We start from the raw sequence: 23,208 nt of genomic DNA on the forward strand, positions 1-23,208 counted from the left end.
GTGGGGGGAGGTATTTACTGACTTCCAAAGCTCAGAGCAAGGAAAATGGCAGCTACAATCCTGCTTAGATTTCCACAAACCAAACACTAAGAATGGATGTTGTTTTTCCTGATACATTGGCAGTTCTAAAAGGCTTTTAAAATTATTATATTTCCATTTAATCCAACATTAGGTGGATAAATATCTCAAACACATTTTTAAAGGAATGTAAGGGTTGCTAAATGCTCTTAGACATATAGGACAGGTGTGCAGGACATGACAGCATAGTATGTTTGGAAGAGGAAGAGCAGTCTTTTCTGTGGTCTGTATGCTTCACCATGACTGCTTGGATGTCTGAACTGGCATCATGGTTTCCCACATTCTACGTAGCATGAATGTCCTGCAAGGAGAGGCAGCTTTGGGAACTGCCCCAGCCATCCAACCTCTACTATCCCACTGTGCCTAGCAAAAGATGCATCGGTGCCTGTCCCATTCCAACTGGCTGCTCTCCACTTCCTTCCAGATGCCCACCTGAGGGTATAGTTTTCCAGCAGCAGAGAAACATGCTGTACAGCTTGAAACAACAACTTGGAGTCTGCTGAGGTTCTCACAGATCCCACAAATGCCTTTCAGACAGAAGCATCTCTCCCCTTTCTGGAAAGTTGCTTCTCCAGCAGGGGCCACATGGGCAATATGAGAGGCTACAGAATGGGGCCCATCTCTTGCACTTTACTGTCTGCTCAGATAGGTTATCCTTTTCCGAGAAGAAGGCATAAAGGACATAAGTAGCCACATGGCTTGGCAGTTTCAAGGATACCCAGTGAAGATCTCAGGCAGAGCTTGGAAGCCTGCCTGCTTTGCAAGAGGAGGGGAACTTTTCAGAGCTGGAGGTCCAGGAAGGAGATGCAGGGCAGTGTCTTGACCCAGTCAAGACATGACGGAGTGTGTGCATCCTGAAGTATCTTGGAGCAGGAGCAATAATAGGACAGAAGGAAGCAGGAGGATGGCTGGTGAAGGGTACTGGAGCAGGGCCTGGAGCAGGAGCTTCTGGGGGACTGACAGCTAGGCCAGCCTCCATGTCTGGTCACGGAGGCAAGGGTGCGAGGGAGGCACTTTGCAGGGAGGTGGTACGGGGAAGAGGAAGATGCTGCTGACGTGACTGCTGAGGGAAATGGAAGGCAGAGTCTGCCTGCACACGTGCTCTCTGTGGGAATGAATACGTGGGGAGCGGGAGGGGAAGCCAATTGACATGATCACAGTTCCTGCACAGAGTGAGGCCTCAGTTGAGCTTGTGTCAGGAGAAGGAAGGGGTGCAGTAAAGATGTCCTGATGTGAAGAAGGAATAGATGATTGCTCTGGACAGCAACATTGCTTAAACAGCAGCTTTTGCCCAGGGACATGGGAGAAAAGAAAGGGGATGAGCTGATAGAAACACACCCAGGGAACTGTGCAAGCCAGTGAGGAAGAGGTGGGCGATGTCAGCAGAAGCGATGCATCTTGGGTGGTGGTTGATGGGATGTGTTCCAACAGTGGGAAGACAGAGCAGGAAGGATGGAAACCATGCTAACATAGACGATTAACAGCGACTGTTTGTCGGGCAGCTCAAGATAAAAAAACACAAACCATGGTAACCATGGTAACCACGCAGGGCTGCTTGCCATGCTGTATGAACTCACCCATAGACTTACAGAGCAGCCCTACGGCTACAACCATGGCAGAGGCAATCAGTAGGCTCCCTGTCCTTGCCCCCCACCACCTCCAAAGGCACACGTTTCTACACAATGACAGACCTATAGTTTACTGCAGAGATGGGCAGAGGATGTCTCCCACTATTTTGGACCTTAGTTTCCGGAAGCCCCTGCCAATGGTTGAAACATATGAGTTCTACTTTCTGCCTGCCCCTGCTACACTGGATCTGGTAACTGCTGAAAACTAAGGATCATGGATACATATCAGTTCTTATCTGTGGAGCTGCCCAATTGGTTACCACAAACAACCCAATTGGTTACCACAAACAAAAGAAGGATGAACATCTTGCCAGAGATTAATCCTTGAGCCTTTTCTATAAACTATAAACAAATCTATAAACAAATTAGAAGAGATGTAAATTCAGGGACAGTAAATGGTCTATAAAGGAGAATGGAAGGTTAAAGGAAGAGCCTGTTGAAATTCTACAGGCCACATCAATTTGGTAAGGCTTCTATGTCCTTTGGAAGAAAATTCAGGAAAGCCTTTGAGCCTATATTTTATGGCATAACTGAATGAACATTTGTTTTATTTATGAGGATATTTATAAACTACCCTTTATCAGGTGGTGAGCAATACATATAAACAAAAATGATCAGCAAAAGCCAATTAAATATTAAAAGAAGCATTTAAAAGGTAGCCAAAGAACAGTAGGGAAGACAGCCCAACTTTATTTATTTATTTATTTATTTATTTATTTATTTATTTGGTTTTCAATTTATATCCTGCCTTTTTCCTACAAAGGGCTCAAGGCAGCTTACATCTCCTCCTCCATCTTATCCCCACAACAACAACCCTGTGAGGTAGGTTGGGCTGAGAGTCTGTGACTGGCCCAAAGTCACCCGGTTGGCGCCATGACTGAGCGGGGACTAGAACCCATGTCGTCTGAGTCCCAGCCCCATGCTCTTAAGCACTACGCCACACTGGCTCTCACTTAAAATGCCTGGTGTCAAAATGATCACAAATTATAGTTCATTTGAACAAATTAAAGATGATTTATACATTCCAGAAAGGGGAGCATTGTGTAACAAAACAAAGCAAAATAAAGCTTCCCCAAACAATCTTGTTGCACCTTAAAGGCTTCCAAACGTATTGCAGTACACCATTTTCATGGGCTAGGCCCAGCTTCATCAGAACTAGAATAGTTCAATGAATCAGTGCCTAAAATAGCAAATATTTATAATCAACATTATGGAAATGACATCACACTTTTAAACATTTGCTGCCTGCTTTTTAGCAACAAAGGGGGTTGATAATTTTATTTTTATTTTTAAAATTATAGCGTTGTCATAGTGTCAGAATTTTGGTCTGACATTTTAATCAAAATTAATCAGATTCTGGAAGTCTTTTATTCTAGCAGAGGTTTTGTGAATGATTATAACATCAAACTTCACTGCATTATAATAACTAGTAATGCAACTGTCAGAGCAAAACTCCATTAACTGTCAGAAGTTCAAATGAAGTAGCAGCCTCTAATTTTAATAACTTCTAATATTCAGGAACCTGAGGACTTCCATTAAAAGCCTTTTAAGATTATATTCAATAACAGCTATAGGAAATGACCTTCATGAAGATGACCTTTTATCAGCTAGCCATACTGCTAAACCTCTTTCCCAGAATAGGTTCACCACCATGGAGCAGCATGGATAGCTCCCATAAAGCTCAAAATAAAAGCTGCAATGGATAGAGCTTCATTAACAGAAGTGCCATCAGTCTCCTCTGCCTTTTCTAAGTGTTCGGCCAGAAAGCCAATCTTGGAATTTGACTTTTGTTACCTTCTCTCTCCATTATCTCAAGTTATTTTTATGCAGTTGCTGAAAGCAAGGAAGCAACCCCACTGTTCCCTGCCAGAAAGTTTTTACTGACCACAAAGAGTCTGTCTGCCCTTATAACATGCAGAAGAAAAACTCACAGTACTATTCACCTAGTACTCCTGGAGAAGCCTCACTCCCCATACATCAGTTGCTGAGGGGCTTGGGCAGACCAAGTCCTTGTGTGTGTCCCACAACCCCATTTGAGGGATCCTGTGAGCAGCGGTTTGCCACCATGTAAACAGAGTGCTGCTCTGGATGGACCATTGGTCTGATCCAGCATGACTTTTCTTATGTTGAATGTTCCTACACAGTCAATCATCATCACCTCATATCCACATGGCACTATTTTTTATCATTTATATTGACAATTTTATATAAGCATTTGCGTTCAATCAGACATAGAGAGCCAAATATTGAGAAAATAAAACAAAAATATACTCAGGTGTCTGTGTTTTTGTTTCCTGTGGTACAATTTGTTCTAAATATGCTGCCCAAGTGTCCATGTGTTCTTAAAAAGAGAACTTAATTTTTCAGATGTTCCATGATTTTCTGTCCAAGGCATAATAGCTGTTATGGGTTTTTCTTTCCAATTTTCTTCCAAGTATTCACCTCTTAGTTCTCATGATCACCTGGAGTATCCTAACAAGGCCACAGCTCAGGCAAAAGGGCACAAGATAAGTAGCCAGATACTACAGAACTAGGCAATGGCAGGTTCAGGACTGTAGGCAATACAGCAAGTACCAGCCTTGAGATTCTTGCCTTATATTCTCACTGGCTAGCAGTCCTAAGCTAAAATAAGGCAAATGTTTCCACAACATCACTAGCCTGAAACAACTGGTCCTGGAAAGTTCTTCTGCATCTGCCTTTCAAAGAGACATCACACTTTTCTGCAGGTGCCAAGGGGATTCGAGGGTCTGAGGAGTTTTGTTCCTCAGGTTGGCGAATGCTCTCTGGGGTCTTCTCTGGGGTCTTCTTGCTTACTGGAGGAGTCTGATAGTCATGCCTCAGAGTTAAGGGACTGTGGTACTACCCCTGAGATGGGGCTTGGGATCCAAAAAGAAAGGCCATATTTGAGACCAAGAGGTACTGCAAAACCCAGCCTGTGCTCCTGGGCCATGCCACTTTTTTGTATATTGCAAATAACCAAAATTACAAAAATTCCCTAAGTATCTAATGAGCTCTCACCCAGGTCGTGCTGCCCCTGAAAATTCTCACAACTCAGGGGAGCAGAGAGTGCATAAACAAGCAAACTGAGCAATCAATGAAGGCTTGTGGGTGCAATGAGCAAAACCAGAGAGTTGGAAGACCTTTGCTGCTCACCAAAGCAAAACCTTTATGCAGCTCTTCTAACTACATTGCATAAAGGTCCTAGATATAGCTGAGATATAGCCTGTATCTATAAATACTGTCCCTATATAAAAATGCTAATGCATGCTAATGCATGCTAAATGCATATTTGGTGGCCTCCATGTCCACCAAATATCTACCTGGATTTAAAAAATAATACCTTACCATTTCCAGATGGATAGTCTGTTGCCACAAATCAGCAAATATTCATGTGGCACCTTTAGAACTATTTCCTTTATTATTATTATTTAAGCTAATGCGGATTTCAATCCACAAAGCAGACCAGACACCATAAAAGGAACTGCTATAATAAATGTGTTAGTCCTCACACTAATAACTGTTACTGTTGTCTTCATACAAACACACGCGCACACATGCACACACAATACTCTCTACTCAGACATGCTCTCCCCATGTATGGTGCTGGCTGGGGATGACGGAAATACACCACACTTAGGGGCCACCTGTTTGGGTGTCCGAGATATTCTCTGGGAGATATGCAAGCTCAGCCTGAGTTGGTCAGACTCAGAGCACCTCCACTTGGAATTCCTCTTTTGCATGCACTCTTTCCACCTGTCAGATAGAAGAAGGAGAATTCTGGGAAGGGTTACTGTTGCTCACCATAACTTGGTACTGAAGTGCAAGCAATGATTTTCACTTAGAAGAACTTGGAAAGTTTGCATGTCAGCAAGAACCTGTATAACTATAAAAGTAGTCTAGCAATGGAATACAATGAGACTGAAGGGGACTCCTCTTCATCTGAACTGAAAACAAGATTCCTATGTTACAGAACATAATGCTGCCAGTAGAACCAGCCATTGCTACTACTGTAAAATGAATGGCTTCTGTCAGACTAATAATGACTACATAAATTTTATTCCAGTTAAGCAGCATCTCATTTATCTTCTGTTTGTTCATTGAAAAGACCTGTTGAGAGGCAGTGAATAGAAAGTTGGGAGGGGCACTTGATCTATTTTTTTTAAATCTATTTTTTGAAGTGTATCTTGCGTGAGTTTGAACTCCGCATTTGTTTTTTGGGAATGTTGGAACAAATCCAGAGTGCAGGAAGTTCCATATTTCTGCTACTCACAAACAGATGCAAAGAACTGGCTCTGGAGGCATCAATATTCAGCTTCCCCTTTTCAGGCATATTTGGCTGAGCTTTAAATGCCAAAGACTTTTCATTTCATATCATTCTTTTCCTTCCCCCACTACATGCCTCTCAGAGCATTCTGACTCATCTCCTGTCATTTCCTGTCTCCTTCTTCATGCTTACCTTGCTTTTACATTAACCTCCTCTTACAACAGCTTCTTTTTCTTTTCCTATTGTTCTATATTCCCAGCTTTAACTATTCTTATTTTTAAAAAACCTTTTCTCTCTAACTCCCTGTTATGGTTGGCCCGGAGTAGCTCACTGCACAAGTTGGCGAGCACAGAGGACCTGCACAGGTTATACTGCGAAGATCCTGCAGAAACTACGCTGTTCAGACACTGTTCTGGAAAAATTGGGAGCTTTCAGATGGAAGGCTATTAAAATGATGGCTTCTTCGCTGTATCAGTGGAATTGCAGTTTGCAACCCAGACTCAGAGGAGGTCTCTAGCTCTCTGTGTATGAGTGCGTGCACACGCGCACGTGCACATGTGTGCATCTTGCTCTGTTCCTTCCATTTAGGACACGCCATAGTTGAGTGGGCAGCCCCCTCCCTTTCCCTGCTCCTTGAGGTTGTCTTGCATGCATTCTTCCCTGACACTTGGAAACGGAGGCTTCTCAGTGCCGCTTCAGCATCTGTGAGGGAGATGGTTTATGGTTTTTGCAAGACCACAGCTGCAGAGACATTAGGTTTGCTTTTAAAAAGGATCTGCAGCTCAGGGCAAGAGGCACAGAGCTAAGCTTGCTTCTGAGTAAACATGGTATAGGACTGCAGGTGGATGCAGTGGATGGATGGTATAGGACTGCAGCTCCTCCTACTTTCTCTGAGAATGCTAACTTGCTCATTAATTTTATACTCAGGTCTAGCAAACATACCAGTTTGTTTTTTTCCTGCTTGTTACTTCCTAAACTTTTCAATACATTTGTAAAGCCATTGGTATCAACTATATTGCCACAACGCTCCTCAGCTAGCAAATCTGACTTGCTCCTTTCTGATGCCCAGGGCTAATGCTGCAGTCCAGCATTTATAGCCGCCTTCCAACTACCATATGTCAGTTAGATGGGCAAGATAATTGTCCAAGTCCCAGGACTGTAGGAGTGACCCTGTTGCCAGCAATTGATGCATTTTTTAAAAATAAAAACTCACCAAAATTCCCTGATTTCTTCATAAGTGGGAGAAAATGAGCTTCATGTTTAAAACACATAGATATGAGAGAAAGTTAAGCCAACAAGTTCATCCATCCAGGAAGAAGGCTTCCAGCACTTAGCTCTTAAGTCCCTGTGTATTCATGGTGCCATCTCTTTTGGACACATTCCTCATGTTTAACAACTATATGGCAGTGAATGCATCGGGGCCCTCTCTATGCTGAGAACAGCTGTAGCTACTGCATTTGTCCAGTACAGACCTATGATCACTTTATTTGGGTCATTTTGGGGGCACAGGGAGATAAGAATTGGCTGCAATTTGCAAAATTCTTCATACACGGGATGGAAGAATCTAATAGCACATGTGGGAGAGGTTTAACCTGATGGGTTCATCCATCCCTAATTTCAGTTTTACCTAGTTGGTCTTCTGAAGATACAGAGGTTACAGGTACCTGCACTTTGCTGTCAGCTATTATGTGAGCAGGGTGCACCACTGCTTGGAATCTGCCAACCATAAAAAGTCAAATGAGTGTTTGGTTTAGTTTGGTGTTTGGTGAGCTCACAATAATGAAACGCCATTCTCCTTTGAAATACTATAGCACAGCAAGATAATTTGACAACAAACTTCAAGAAAGTGTTTTTAATCTAATTATAGAAAATGTATAGTCTGATCTTATTTACCTGTCTCTATTGGTGTTATAAAAATTATCCCAGTTTACCACCAATGAAGAATATATAAGTTCAGATCAGATCTGTGGATGACTAATTGTTTCTGCCTTTTGTTCTTCTTTTAGAAATGCTCTTTGTCACCCACTTAGTGTTACCATTGTCTTATTTTTAAGCAGAAGAGAAATGTAAGAAATTTGTAGTTGTTATCACTGAGATAATGCCTTTTTCATGAATTAAGTTTTATAAGAATGATAGGAAACATGTTATCCATTCTTTGATATTCTTTTCATTTCTATGTATTTCATGCACTTTAGTCATGAGGTCATGTACATTATCTTTTTCATAACATCTCTGAACCTTTGTTTCACTTCAGTCAAAAACTGCAATCCCCAGATAGTAAACTGTTACTAGATAATACAGATTTCACGGTGATTGAACAGGCACATGGATTGTTACAAAGAACCATTTTAGTTGAATCATGCTTTCAAAAAATATTATGCTTTTCAATCTAATCAAAAATCCAGCAAACACCAAACCATCTGGCTATATAGATGTTTTATTCAAGGAACAGCAATTGTTAGACACTGGCAAAAGATGTCATAAGTAAAATCACCAAACTGTGATTCCTCATGCACTCCCAGAATCAAGTAACCATTTTTGAAGTCTCTGTTAATGTGCACTGGAATAGAATAGACGAGGGGTCTTCAAAGTGTGCTCCACCATTTCCGTGAGTTTCTCAAGGTTCCTCCATGAGAAGAAAAGCAATGACAGTCAAGTTTTCTGGGAATTTTCTAGGTAAGAGCTGGGCAGATGCCAAGATTGTAGGTTCTACCTTTTTAAAAAAAATAGAATACTTTGATCTACTTCTAGTGCAAAATACTTAGCCCTAGAATTAAAGGATGTTAAGCTCAGGAATTAGTTTTGAGTGTCAGAAGTGAATGGAGCTTACTATCCTTCCACCAAAATGTCTGTATCTGGTTACTTGCTCCACATCTCAGCTTTCTTCATTTCTGCAGTATAACTCAGAGGCAGGGAGGTCTGCCAAGTAGAAGTCCAAGTTGCAAAGTTGCAGAATGATGTCAGCTCAAGGTAAGCCACAGGGTCTGTCCTGGTGATTACAATCAAGACCCTAGAGGCCACTCAGTAGGGTGAGCTGTAAAGGAATGCTGCCCTGGTTTGCATGATCACCAGGGAAAAGAAGCCCCATGGCTCCCACACCCTCCCAGAACCCCCAGGCCATGTGTCCTGTGGTGGGTTGGAACACCCCGCCATACACCTCTCTGGGTCTGGACAACACAACAACCTGAGAGCCACAAGGGTAATTAGACAAATCAGTAGTGCACAACCACCTCATGCAGGGATGCCACTGTAGCTTCTTTCCCCCAAAGATTGTGTAAACTCTTCCATTTTCTCAGAAAAAGCTTGGAATTCTCAGAAGCCAGCCAAAAAGCTGGCAGGGCCTTGCCTTGAGTAGCACCACCCTCTGGGAGGGTTGCCTGTAATTCTGCAGCCCTGAGCTCTTGCATGGCGTTGGTGAGGGCAGAAAGGCTGGAAGGAGTCACCCCACAGACTGAGGGCAATGCGAGAGGCACATCTTCAGGCTGGGAGGGTATTAAGCTGGTGCTGGAGGTGCTCACCTGCCAGAAGTAGCCTCTGATCTGTCTTAATGTAACATTTCCTTGGGACAGTTCGGGGATTCAGATGCAAGGAATATGGCAGCTGATTGAGAGATAAACACAAGTGACAGGAGACATCCCTCGCCATAGCTGAGGGCAGCCAGCTAGTTTCAGGACTTAGAGCAGGGCACCTGGCACAAACAGCTCTGTTCACTGAGCCGGGGTGGGAAGCTTTCCTCTCCTCTGCACCCCCTGGCATCAGCTGCTGCCCCACTCTGCCTAGGGTAGGGCTGTGGACTGGCCTTTGGCAAATGACAAGCAGCATGCCCAAATGATGTGCCCAATAGCTGAGCAATGGTTTGGGGCCCAACACACTAAATGCCTTTGAGCCCACAATAGGGGGGCATAGCACCTTGGGTTGTGGGGGCAAGATTTCTGGAGGACTGGTGCCCCGAGGCATGTTGGCAACCCTGGCTGTAGTGTATAAGCATGAGAAACGACTATACACATTTCTCATTTGGTGCATGAGAAAATGTGTGACATTTGACTCATAAAAACTCTTTAAGAAAGCTTGACTGAATGCTGGAGAAAGAGAAATAATGCAGGCAAGTTAAGAAGCACTGATTTGAGTGATAGATCTAAAGAGAGCATTTTCATCAAAACATATCAAATAGAACCGACTGGGAAATTAAAAGAGGGGATGCACCTAGCAAAAATATCCTTTGTGACGAGTTAGAGCTGAATGGATGACATGACAACTCAGTACTTCATCATAGCTAGTCGTTTTAGCGAAGGTGACAGTTTTAATGACTTTTGTTCTCCCCTTGGACTTGATGTCAAGGAAACACTAGAAGATGATATTTATTGATGTTTCCAGTATCAGTAACTACAGTGAGTGGCACTTTCCTGCCACTTGTCACATGCTTTCTTATGTGGCACCACATTGCCAGATGACCTCAGACTCTGAAGTGCTGCCTGAACTAGAGACAGATCCAGAACAGCTGCAGGTTTTTGGGGGCCCTTGGAAAGGACACGTCCCATGAGCTTCCTCCCTGCTTGCCCTCATCACCAGCAGCAGCTCCTCTCTTCTGTCTCTTCTTTGCTACCCCTTCATTGCTTGAGCAAGCAGGCAGGAGCATCATGCTCTTTCTTCTCGCTGCCACTGTTGGCATGGCCAGAACATGAGGCAGGGAAGCAAGAGGCTGCGAGGGTGAAGTGAGGAGCAAGGCGAGGGGACTCTAGCCACTGGGGCCCTGCTGGGCTGTGGCCAGGTACCCAACCGTCCGTACCCTCAGCATGGCCCTGGACACACTCTCTCTGCAGTGAAGCTACCCAGAGGTGTGAGAGTGCACCTGCTGGCTGCACCCCTCAGCACTGATGTAGAAGGAGCCGACACCCAAGGTGTCATGGTGCTCTTCCATCGCAGCAGGGACCCAGGACAATAAGGGTGCTCACTGCCAGGGCTCTCACTACGGGGACTCCTTAGGTGTCAAGCCCCATCCTCTTTGCACTGTGTGTGGCCGCCAAGAGACGGGGCCTGCAGGCGCCTTGGCATCAGGGGGGATGCCTAGCTGCTATGCGCCTGCTCCCGCTTTGCACGTACGCTGAACACAGATGCAGAGGATGCTTTCTACATGAGGGAAAAACAGGATGGTAGACAAAGTTCTTAAAAAAGCATTGCACTCAAGTAAAGCTGAGTATGAGGCGGGTGAACAAAGCACTGTAAACGGAGATCAGGAAGTAGGTCATCCTATGTACCAGGAGTTCTGAATCTTTTCCAGCCCAGGGGCCAAACTGGGGGAAAAAATCAAATGACCAGTGGGTGGGAGGGGCAGGGAAAGTGCTGTGGCTCCCTGGGGAACCCTGGAAGGTGCTACTGGAAGCAAGGAAAGCTGGATTTGGTCCCTGGGCCTGAGGAGCTCAGCCCCACTTTACATTAATGATGTTACTAGTAGGGCAGATAAAGCACTTCCATGCAGGCAGGTTGTAGAATGTTCTATTTGTATCATTTGAATGTTCTTTCTCTACTTTTGGAACTGGTTGGGTCATTTAGAAATGCAATCCAGACATCTGCAACCATAAAATGGATCCTTGCCCATCAGCAGAAATTACACTTGGTTACTTAGAGGGAAATTAATTGAAGATGTACTGGAAGAAGCAAAACAAAGTCTAGAAGTTGACAAATTCATTTATATCTGGAAATGATCTAATTAGCTATCAGTCTCTCCACCCTAAGCTTCCCAAAGTAGTCACATATTGCTCTGTCAGTCTTGGTCCTCTTCCTCAGTTCTGCAGCCCTCACTATAGAATTAATGAAAAAGCTGGTGATCCTGTTCAAATGCTGTATATTAATGGTACAATCCTATGCATGGTGTGACAGAAAAGGTTTTTACAGCTCCCAGAATTCCCCAGCCAGCATAGGTAGCTAGGGAATGCTGGAAGTTGTAGAATTTTGTCAGATTAAACATGCATAGGTTTGCACCCTCAGTTACATTTCCTGTTTCTGTAATATACCTGATATTTGATCATTCTGAACTTTAGCTTGTAGTCTCCTTGCTTCTTCCCATCTAAATTCTCAAATTCTTGCTGTAGTGTACCATCACTTCTAGTCAAAGATCCTTATATGGGTTACACATGTCGCAACACATGCTTACAAAATATTTTAATTCAGTGACTAATATGGAACTTGTGATTAAAATCAGTATAAAAATAGGCATTATGAATAATTAAGCCAGAGAACATAACCATTATAGCCCAAGGTGGCTGCTTTTAATAATTTTTATTTCATTATATTTATATCCCAACTTTTTAGTCTCAAGGAACCTGGTATTGTGCATAATTTGCTCCTTCTTCTCCTCTCAGTCTTATCCTCACAACAACAACCCTGTGAGGTGAGTTAGGCTGAGAGTTGGTGATTGGCCTAAAGTCACCCGGTGAGCTTCTTGGCTAAGTAGGGGCTGGAGTCCAGATCTCTCATGTCTCAATACACTAAGCTCTACACTGCACTGGCTCTCTAATTTTGCTGGATCAAAGATGTTAGTGATTGTTAAACTTTCTTGAGAAAGTGTTTTGGTGCTGGGCTGGACATGAGTGAATGCTTCCAATAATTACATTTGCCATTGTTGGAATATTTGAAACAATTCAAAATGAACTAGTGAATCAATGTTCTGGATGCTACTAGTGCAAAGCTCTGGAATGGAACATGCTGTGTTTTAAATAAACCTGTCATTTATGACTTTATGCCTTAAGGCAGGTAAGAGAAGAGCAAGTAAGTGCCAAGACAATTGGAGCACTGCAGGGCTCACAAGGTTGGTGATGGGCTTTCCATAAGAGACCTATGCAGAGCTAGAGAGAGTAAACAAATACATGATCATCATGATCTTTGCAGTAATCTTAATAATGCTTGAGCCTATCCTAATAACTTTTACAAATAATTTCAATGTAAACTCACTGAGTATCAATATTTCTTTTCTGGAAGAAAAGATATATCTTCCTCAAAATAGGTTTTTTTTTTTTTTTTGGTTAGCTGCTTGCTGAATCAGAAGCTCCCATCCATTTTAAGACATATATTTTTAAAGGGTGGTACTGACAGTGATGTAAGGCACGCTGAAGTGCACTGGGGTTTCCATACTTGAAAACGAATCTTTTCCATTGACATAGGGCAGCCCATATTTTTAAAATAGATGTTCTACAAGAAGCAATGTAGCAGTAATTACTTTTGAAGCAAGCACCATAATAACTTTTTGTGCCGTCATGAATAAAGGGGATTGAGCAAAGGGTGGGAAAGGGGGAATCAAATTGACCAGGGTCAAGGGTAAGCATGGTTGGGCAACTGCCAAGGGTCTGCACCCCAGCAGGGCCCACTGACAAAAGCTCCTGGCCTTGCTCCTCTTTTCCAGCCTGGCAACCTGCTTCTTCCCTTGCTTCTCCCTCTGGCCAACAACAGTGGCACTGTTGTAGCTCGTGGGGCCCCTGCCTATCAGGCAAGATGGTAGCAGTGATGGGGAGGCAGCAGGGGAACAACAGGAGCCAGAGCTCATGCCGGTAAGGCAGTAGACACCCTGAAGGGGGAGCTGTTTTGGAGACCTTACCCATGGACCCTCCATGGACCCTAGAAATGATGCTGAAATCAACCAGGAGCAAAAGCAAGAAAGCTCAACAAGATGTTATTTTCCATTTTCCAGTTGCTTTTAATCTACAAATTCACTGTTCCAGCTGCCTTTCAGAGACTTGTCAGGCAAGTAAACCAGTTCCAGGGAAGCAGCATCAGGCCAGGGCCAGCTTTTTCAAAATATGTTGTCCCTGGAATATTTTCTCTGAAAATCTTTTTGACTGAGTCTCAGCAGCCACTGGAGTGCCACTTTGACTATCCCTGAGCCAATTCATTTGGAGTATCTCCTGGCACATTCTCAGTCCAAAAAGCCGGGGCAGCAAGATCTGCTTGTTCACATCCTGAATGCATTTTACTGTCCAAGAGTTAATTTACAGTGGACCTGTGCCCATTATTGTAATGCAGCTGCCCCATCAGTTTAATGCAATTACATTTTCAAGATCATTTTATTTCTCTGCCTGTCAGGCTCCCTGCCCCACCCCAGGAGTCCCATCCTGAGATCAGAGCATGCTAGGCCAGGAGGGAGGAAGACGGCAAAGTCAGGGATCTGAGTGAGCCATATGAGGAATGGAGTGGACTTGAAGGGGGAAAGAGGCAAGCATGGCATGCCAACTATCCACCCCTCTGCTGCTCTCATTATACCCTCCCCTGTTTAGTAGGGATGTGGGGAGGAGAAATGTCAGAGCCATAATTTTCAGACAAGCTGCAGTGTTTATCCATAGGAGGGGTCCCTAAGGAAGCACCTGTGGGGACCTTCAGCAGCACCCAGAAAGCTCTCCACTCCCTGCCCCCTTTAAAAATAGAAGTAAATGAAAACCTTGTCAAATGTAAGGGCGCTCTTTTCTCTGTCTCATTCTAGCCTCTTGTCTTGCTCAGTCTCTCCCCTGTGCCCCTTTGCCTTGGTCTTTCTCCCCCTGCACGCAGCATTCTCTAGCCTCCCCCTTTCTCTCCCTACTGCTTTACCTGGTTGTCCCACAATCTAGCCTTCCTCTTTGCCCCTCTGCCCTTTTGCCCCTTTGCCTTGCTATTTCTTCCTTATTCCTAGTCTTGAGCCTCACTATTTCTCTATCCCATCAAACCTTCTTCAGCTGCTTCAGACCCCCATGGCAGCCATTATATGACTAGCTACATCCCATGAGAGTCATTCTGTAGTGATACCCACGGCAATTTGGGGTCCAGATGGCTGCAACTGGTACCCACCCTTTGTGAAGGTATTATTTCTCAGGACCTCTGGTACCATCCTGAAGTGATGTTGTCTTGGAAGGCATTTTGGGAGAGGGAGGTATGAATAGGCTAAGTTGCTCCCTCCTATGCCTGCATGTAACCCAAAATAAGCCCATCCCATCCTGTTTGCACTTGGAGATTTTTTGTTTTTGTTTTTTAAGCAGCAGGGAGAGCAATTTAAATCTGTACAGTTTAACCAAAATTAACATGGGAAAGATTATTTTTTTAAAACACTTAAGTACTTTTCCCTGCATTGTGCTCTTTTTGGCACCCAGTGAAGACCCTGTTTTCTTGGGCATTTTAATCTTTCTGTAGTTTGTGTTTGCTGGCTTGTTTGCTACATTCCTATACCACCCAATTACTGAAGTTCTCCTTTAAAAAAAAAGTTTGCTCTATTTTAGATCTTTGCACTTTTGTTCCTTATTTTTATTTTATCCTGAACTTTTAAAGTTCACTGTGAACTTCCCAGAGAGCTTTAGCTTTGGGCAAGTATAGAAATGTAATAAATAAATATAAATTATTATATTTATGAGAACTTTTTATTTAAACAATATTTTAACTGTTTATTATTATTGTATTTATAGATCTTAATATTTATAGCCGAGAGGGTACCAGTTTTTAAATTATTATTATTTTTTATGAATGTTGTGAGCCGCCCCGAGGCTTTGTTGCGATGAGGGTGGCATAGAAATGTTTTAAATAAAATAAATAAATTATAAGGGCTCCCTTCTTTTTGTCCCCCTTCTGTCTCTCACTTTCCTATGGTTTCTCCCTTTGCATAACACTGCTTGCAGTAGCTCCAAACTGCAGCATCTGCCGTACGATATAAAAGTATTTCTGAAAAAAAGCAGGAAATGACAGCACACATAGCAACCAAAGCAGCCATTTTCCTCCCATCGACCATCCATGGGAGCCTGTCACAGGGCTGTTCTGGCCGCAGCTGCTGCTCCTCTGTCTATAACTCCAGCTTGTTCTAACCATTGCACTGCTGGTTCTTTGCCAGCAGAAAGGCTCTGCCAACAAAGCATCCACCAGTATATCTTGCATTCCACCAGCATGGCGGGACAGCTGTCAGTGTCTGCAGCACCTTGGCTGGTGAGTCTTGAGCGCAGGATTATGCTCTCAGGGCCTGAATGCCTGTATACTTGAGCTACTGCTTCGCACAGCAACAGATGCAGTGCTTTTAGTCTCAAGGAGGCTTTGCACATCAGACAAGGTAGTAAAACAGAAAAAAGAGTGCATGGATCCTCAAGCAATGATTACTTTATTATCCTAGTCTTTAGGGTGTTAAAATTCCAAGTGGCATTTGAAGGAATGTACAGTCCTTAGAAGGGAATTATCATACAGGCAGAAATTCTTTCATTCGTTTGCTGGAGAAGAGGTATTCATTAATTAACTATAGTGTGTTCACAAATCAGTGAAAAAGCTTCTTCCCATTTGCGTTTCTGTTCACAGAGTTTAATGGACCAGACTTAATAACATTAAGGTAGCAGAGAAATTATATTTCAGGGCTACAGAGCAGCTTTACTTCTTTCTTTTTTCCTTCGGCATGCTTAGAATTATGGCCAGCAAGGTCCAGGGAGTTCATGATGTGATTATTAGCTTTGCACATGAAAAGTGTTGCTTCATGTCAAAGAGTGACACAAATAAGAATGACAAGAAAATGCAGTGGGAAGCAATTAAGAATCTGGAAATAATCCATTTTCCTTGGCAATTTGGTGGGGCAGGGGCAGCTCTTTTCATTTCTTCAGCTTTCCCCCTTAATATTCATGTAGAAAACCAGACTTGACTTTGATCCCAGAATGGCTCCTTTATTTTTTTTTTCCTTATTATTATTCAATGGGGTAGAGGAAACAATCCAGATCAGGACTGGAGCATAGCAGGGAAGGGAGCTTTAACTCTCTCCTTCTGCCAAGGACCTGTCTGGTATCCCTCTCCTTCCACAGCTACTTTTTTGCTGCTCAGGTATGGGCAATTCTGTACATTCCAGCTACCCAAAATATTTTGCTGCATGTTCTGCCTATCTATTTCTCTCTGATCACAGCACACAGGTAATAATTCAAGAATAAGCCATAAATGACATAATATCAGCCAGAACTGCTCAATAATGCCTCAGGGTTAATCTACATTAGAGTTATCCTGGTGCACTAACCTCCGACTCACGCAAGGGGCAGATTACACAAAGACACACACACCCCACTGCATTGTGCTGATACTACTTCTCCCTCATTATCCCATAATTTCCTAACCATTTGCATAGCCAGTTTTCCACTCCTTGTAGTTTCCATGGACTGCAAATTCATCTGTGTTCCAAGCTAGTAGAACAGATGTATGGAACTTTTATTAATAACATTGGCTTTAAAGCTCATCTCCTCCTCCTTCCTTCCACCTCTTCATGTTTTTCTTCTCCTCTTCCTTTCATTCCCTTCTCTTACCCCACACTGATTCTTACAGGATTCGAGGATGGGGGCAAGGGGGGATCCAAAGACCCAAACACCAAAAACAACCAACCCTCTGCAGTCCCTTCTGGATCAGTGCCAGCCTTGTCTTCTGCCACTATGACCATTCTGCTGGACAGGGCCATGCAAGGGCAAAGGAAGGTGGAGAGGATCCCTCGCCAGACGGCACCCTGTAGGAGGAGATGGAGGCTGCTGCAGCGGCAGTGGCTCAAAGGCAGCACAAGGAGGTGGAAGAGACAGCGAGGGAGCAGTGCTCAGCTCATCACCAAGACAGAGACCTGGCCAAAGCCTTGCCTCTGTCCCTGTGCACCCTGCTTCCACGGGGAGCTGCCAGCACTGGCTCCAACCCACAGGCCCAGCATGAAAGGAAGAGCCCTGAAAGGTCAAAGAAGCCAAAATATGCCACATCATGAACAGGCCGAGGGCAGCAGTGGCATCATGACTCCCCACCTTCTTTCTTCCTGCACCCCCATGTACTCCTTCCCCCTCATTATTACTGCTGCTAGTTTACCGTGACAGCTGACTGTGCATATAAGCAGGAGGGCAGCTGGGAACTGCCACCCTGTTTATGTTGACACCTTCATTCCTGCACATCACCAAAGGGTCCATGCAGTCTGTGGGCTCCGAAGCAGAGCCAGAACAAAACTGAAATAGCAGCAGGCAATTGCTTTTCCCCCACAATTGCAGCAATATACTGTGGGTTGTATTATGCACTCATTCTATAAATCCCAACAATAGAAGACAGATGCCTCATTGAACTCTGCCTACTTATCTGTCCATTAGGAATCTATGCCATCAGATGTAGCACACAGTGGCTATAAACCTGGGGGATACTGTGCTATCTTTTTTAACGTGTTCCAGGATAAGCATTGCAATATGATAAAACACATCCAAGAGAGGGCATATTATAGAGCTTCCTCGGTCAGTGACATGGATATTTTTCATAAGAAACAGTAGTTACCTTGGGCCTTCTTTTAAGAAGTAAATTTGCCCTTTAATTAAAACATCATGAACCACATGCTGCCCAGTCTCAGCCATATTACTGTCTTCCCAACATGGCCACCCTATTTGGCAAACAAGAAGGAAACAGGATTATGATGGTTAAGCGGAGGTTCCCAGTGGGAGGCCCCAGAGCCCCATGTCAGCCCACAGGCACCATGTGGGGTGCACAGCTGCTTCCAATGGCACCCGTAAGAGGGTTTCCAATGTGGATTCCATAGACATCTGCATGTCTTTATTCTTTTTATTCTCCTGTTTGTTTGCTTTATATTGCTTTATATGAAATGCATACAAATGTCTAGCAATTACACATACACCTCCCCCAAAACAGATAACATTTCCAAACAAGTATCTATTTGAAGTTGGTATTTATGTGCAACTCATTCATATACTGAAAGTGTGGTTCTCAGTCCAGTCTGCTGTTGAGGATGAGTGTTTACCCTTCCAGTTTTGTAGTAGCGGTCTTTTAGTGGTCAAAAGGTCAAAAAGAGTCCATTTCCCATTCCATTTATTAATTTCATGAAGCAAGAAAATAATTTTAAACAGCAGTGAATATTAAAGACTGCTCCAGTACAAAATTTATCTATGCAATAACCTCCTCCTGAAAAAGATGCAAGTACTGAACATTGACAAAACATATATCTGAAGAAAGCATTAGCTGTATGGCAACCCCAGCAATTTAGATAACCCCTTATTAAAGAGAGATTGTGGTGTCTGGAAGACACAAAACTTTTTTTTTCTCAGTAGGATGGAGCCTAAGATCCATAGCTACAACAGGTAGATGCCAAAGCAACAATCCACTCATTAGGCATTTTGTGGTGACGCCAACAGCAGTTTCTCAATTCCCACATTTGCCCATAGATCTCAGAAGCAGGGGACCCTTGAATTAGTCTCTTTAAGATCCCCATGATGTTCTGTAAGCTCAAGTTTCATTTACAGAAGTAATAGAATCCTTCCATTTTCATCTACTCACATCCACAAGAGCAACCACGGAGCTCCTATTCTCTTTCTAGTGCATAGCAAAAGTACATCAAGTTTCCTTCTTTACTGCAGTTGCTTCTCAGTCACGAAGGCCGAAAGCCAAAATGTACACTTCTTCGTCAAAATTCTTAGATGAGAATGGAGCTTTTGGCTGTGTTCATCCCTCAGGAAAGGAAGGCTGTAGGGGAATAATGGAGCCTCATTATGTAGTAAATATTTCAAGACTTTGCCATTGCTTCTGCCATCAAAGGAAGACATTAAAGTGATAAGCAATACTAATGTTACCACTTTAACTTCCCTCTTTGTGGTATCCTAGGATTCTAGTGCAATATCCTCTTTGCATGACAAAGACATTCTGTGATGACCCATCTGTAACGCTGCATTTATATATCCTGGACCCAGTTTTCCCGACCCAGTGCCCTTCAGATGGGTTGGACAGCAAGTCCCATAACTCCCATAAGTGCTAGTTGGTAATTATAGAACTTGTAGTTCAATGCAGCCAGAAACATGCAGTTCAATGCAGCCTTTCAATGCAACCAGAAAGGGCCAGGTTGGGTCTTCCTTTCTAGGAGGCTCTCCTAGAAAGCAATATGTAGATTTTAGTAGTGTTGCTGCTAGTAATTTTAGACCCTGAACTTAATGATTTTATGATGGGAGGGGGGCACTGTAGGATTTAAGCATCCGTGTGTATTACTTCAGTTGCAAAGCACACAACCTCTTCTCTTTTCCCCAACCCAGCTGCTTTACAGTGCCTTCCATATGCCTGAAAAGTCAGATCCTAGCAGTTAGAATAATACTAATAGATCTGTTTGCCAACTCTTAAAAAAAGACCTCTGTGCACTTTTAACACACTTAAATTATAGCACCATCATGACTGCAGATATAAAATGGTGCTTGTTTCTGCTGCACTGATACCTTTGTCACCTGCTGCTTTCTAGGGTGTCTTCTGGTGGGGTACTGGGTTGCTAGTGTATAAGCTGGAACCACTGAACTATTTTATAGTTAGGAAGTGTTTAATAACATTGGGCCACAACCAGGACGGTTTTATGCAAATAAATGTACCTGCACACCTAGATTGGATTTGCACACTCATCACTGAAGAGAATGCCAGAGAAAGTGATTACTTGCCTGTGAGTAGCCAGGGTCAACCCCACCATTCAGCATAATGAGCCAAGCTCTCAGCCATTCCTTCCAAGCCCTTCACATAGTCCTCTCTCTTTGAGGGAATGCTCACGCATGCCATACAACCTGTTTTGCCTCTTAAACTAACCAACGTTGAAGTTAGTTCAGGTTAATTCAGCAGCCAGTCCAGGTAGGTTCTGAATTTGCAATGGAAGGAGACGCCATCTCGTCCTTTGCCCCAGGCAACAAGTGTGTTAAGCTGTCTTTATTGGTATAAATAATGGGAATGTACTCCAAAGTCAGGTATCTCCTTTGTCAAATATGGGATCTCTTCTTCTTATTGTTGCAATCCAGCTTTTCCTTCCTTCACACTTTCAAAATGCAGTCTGTTCTATGGCAAAAGCTCATTATTCACCAAAGCACCTCCAATGGACACAAGCATGCACAGAGCAGTTCGTCAAACCCAGTCTAAAAACTACTTCGCAACTTTCTCCTTCTGAGTAGCCTGGTGGGTCCTCACTGTGGGATTTCCCTTGTGGAGGTGGGCAAGCTTCATCTCTGTCCATCACCTCTCTATTTGGTTGGCCTGTTTCTTCCAATATTAAGTCATGGAGTCATGAGTCGTGCCAGGCTCAGCTGACTTCAGGAATTATTGTCCCATGCCCCCTCCCTGCACCTTTAAAGCCTGAGTATTCTCAATGACCACCTGAACAGTTTGGGGGGTGCCCTTGAGATAAGCCCCTTGCCACGTGATGAGTCTACAGCTGTCTGACCTTGGAACATGTGCCAAGAAATACTGTTCATTCCCAACACTTATGTCTGTTACCACCACCACCCTTTACTCTAATAGTGAAAAGCTAGGCAGTGTGATGCAATGGTTAGACTATTGGATTAGGAGATCCAGGGTTTTTCCCCTAGCTTCTAGTCCCCACTAAACCACAAAGTTCACTGGTTGACTTTGGGTCAGACACTGACGTTCAGCCTTACAGGACAGGGTGTTGAAAGGTAAACAGGGCTCCTTGGAAGAAAAAAAAAAAAGCAAAGCATACATGTACATAGTAAATAAATGTCTCTGAATGCAGTTCCCTGCTCTGTGAATGGACTCAGCCCTTCCCTATAAAACATACACTGACTTTTGTTCAACATTTCTCCTCTTCTCCCCAGCCCACCCACTTCCACTTTCCTGGAAAAGGCTTTGAACCCTACATCTCTAGCAAGCCATGTTTGGTCCAAGTCCTCCCATCAAAAAGCATCTTTCCACATTGGTGTTTGAAGGATACACATCATGAATTTACTGGTAATGCTTTTTTTATTTTATTGTTTATAGTGTTTTTGAGGTTAACTTCATTATTGCAGATTGCTTAGAGCTGCCAAGAAAACTACTGTGAATAAATTAAAATCCTTGTCGGTGCTGTATATAATTTATGGAGATCCAGTGTGGTGTGGCGATTAGAGCACCAGACAGGAGATCTGGGTTCTAGTCCCCACTTGGAGACAAAGTTCAGTGGGTGACTTTGAGCCAGTCATTTGCCTTCAGCCTAACTTACCTCACAGGATGGATGTTGTGAGCAGTGCAGGATGACTATGTGAGCCGCCTTGGGTTCCTCACAAGAGGAAGAAAAGTGGGCTACATATGTACTATACAAATAGGCCTATATGCACCCATTATCTGACAGAAGCAGGTGTTCTGGAAAGGCTTCAAGCTCCACATGGAATGGCCGTCAGCCTCTTGTAGAATAAGATGGACATGCGCAGAAGAAAATACTGAAGTCATTTTCCCTCAGTGAAGAACATGCTACCATCTTTTATGTTTAAGGTTGATTTGCATACAATACAAAAGATAACAACAAAAAGTTGTACTAGTTTTTTAATTTACAAGACAGGGAAAGAAACCTATGATTGAACATGGTTATTCAATTTTTTATTTTCAGACAAAGCCAAATGCTCCACAAATTTGTTATCAAGCTGGCATTCTTCTCTGATCCATACATAGTTGTCAAATGGCATCATTTCAGCTATTTGTTGGATCTTTTCCAAACACCCTTTAAGCTTATGCGTAGCAGCTTTTTTCTGCTTTGTTGCCAAATTGATCCTAGCTGTTCAGAAAGGTTTATAATGAATTTGAGGGCTCAGTCTTTCTTTTTAACAGTTCACACCTAAGCATCTTAATCCATTGCATCTACTTGCAGTTCATCGCAGAACTGAGATCAGAGTGCAGTACCAAGAACATTCCCTTTCCTGCTTTCTACAATAAAACCTATAGGTGGCACTGTGAATAGTGAAATAGCAAAATTACACAAGTTGAGCAGGCATTTTCTTTGACTTGTATAAATAATGCTCAATTTTCTTAGTTCAACTTACTGAAAGTGCTGTTTAAAAACAGAAGTGAAACAGGAGGGTCACAGCATTGTTTAAAGAATGCATAAACCACCCTAAGTAGACAATGGCATGCAAACAATGAGTGCCCATGTAGAAATGTTCACAATTTATTAATACCGATGACTAATATTTAAAGGAGATACTTTGAACAGGGAAAAAAACTTCACAAAGTCCAGGAAACAAACAAGAGATCTATAGCTGGGGGCAAGGAGCAAAAGCTTGGTCTTCTCAGGAAGCCCAAAAGACCACATTGAGACTGCCAGAAGCCTGAATTTGGCCCCGGAGGTGAGGTTCTGCAACCCTTCATTAGATCATCAGAAATGATCTCTCCCTCTCAGAGCACTGTTAAAAACTTTTATTAAAACATTCTCATACAATTTTCTCAGGATAGACGAATAACAGCATAGTGTAATAATATAGCAAGACGTTGTCAGAAAGAGATGGAGTGGCTTAATCATGATATTGG

Source organism: Varanus komodoensis, unplaced genomic scaffold (assembly GCF_004798865.1).
Source record: "Varanus komodoensis strain SLA01 unplaced genomic scaffold, ASM479886v1 scaffold5, whole genome shotgun sequence".
Classification (NCBI taxonomy): Eukaryota; Metazoa; Chordata; class Lepidosauria; order Squamata; family Varanidae; genus Varanus; species Varanus komodoensis.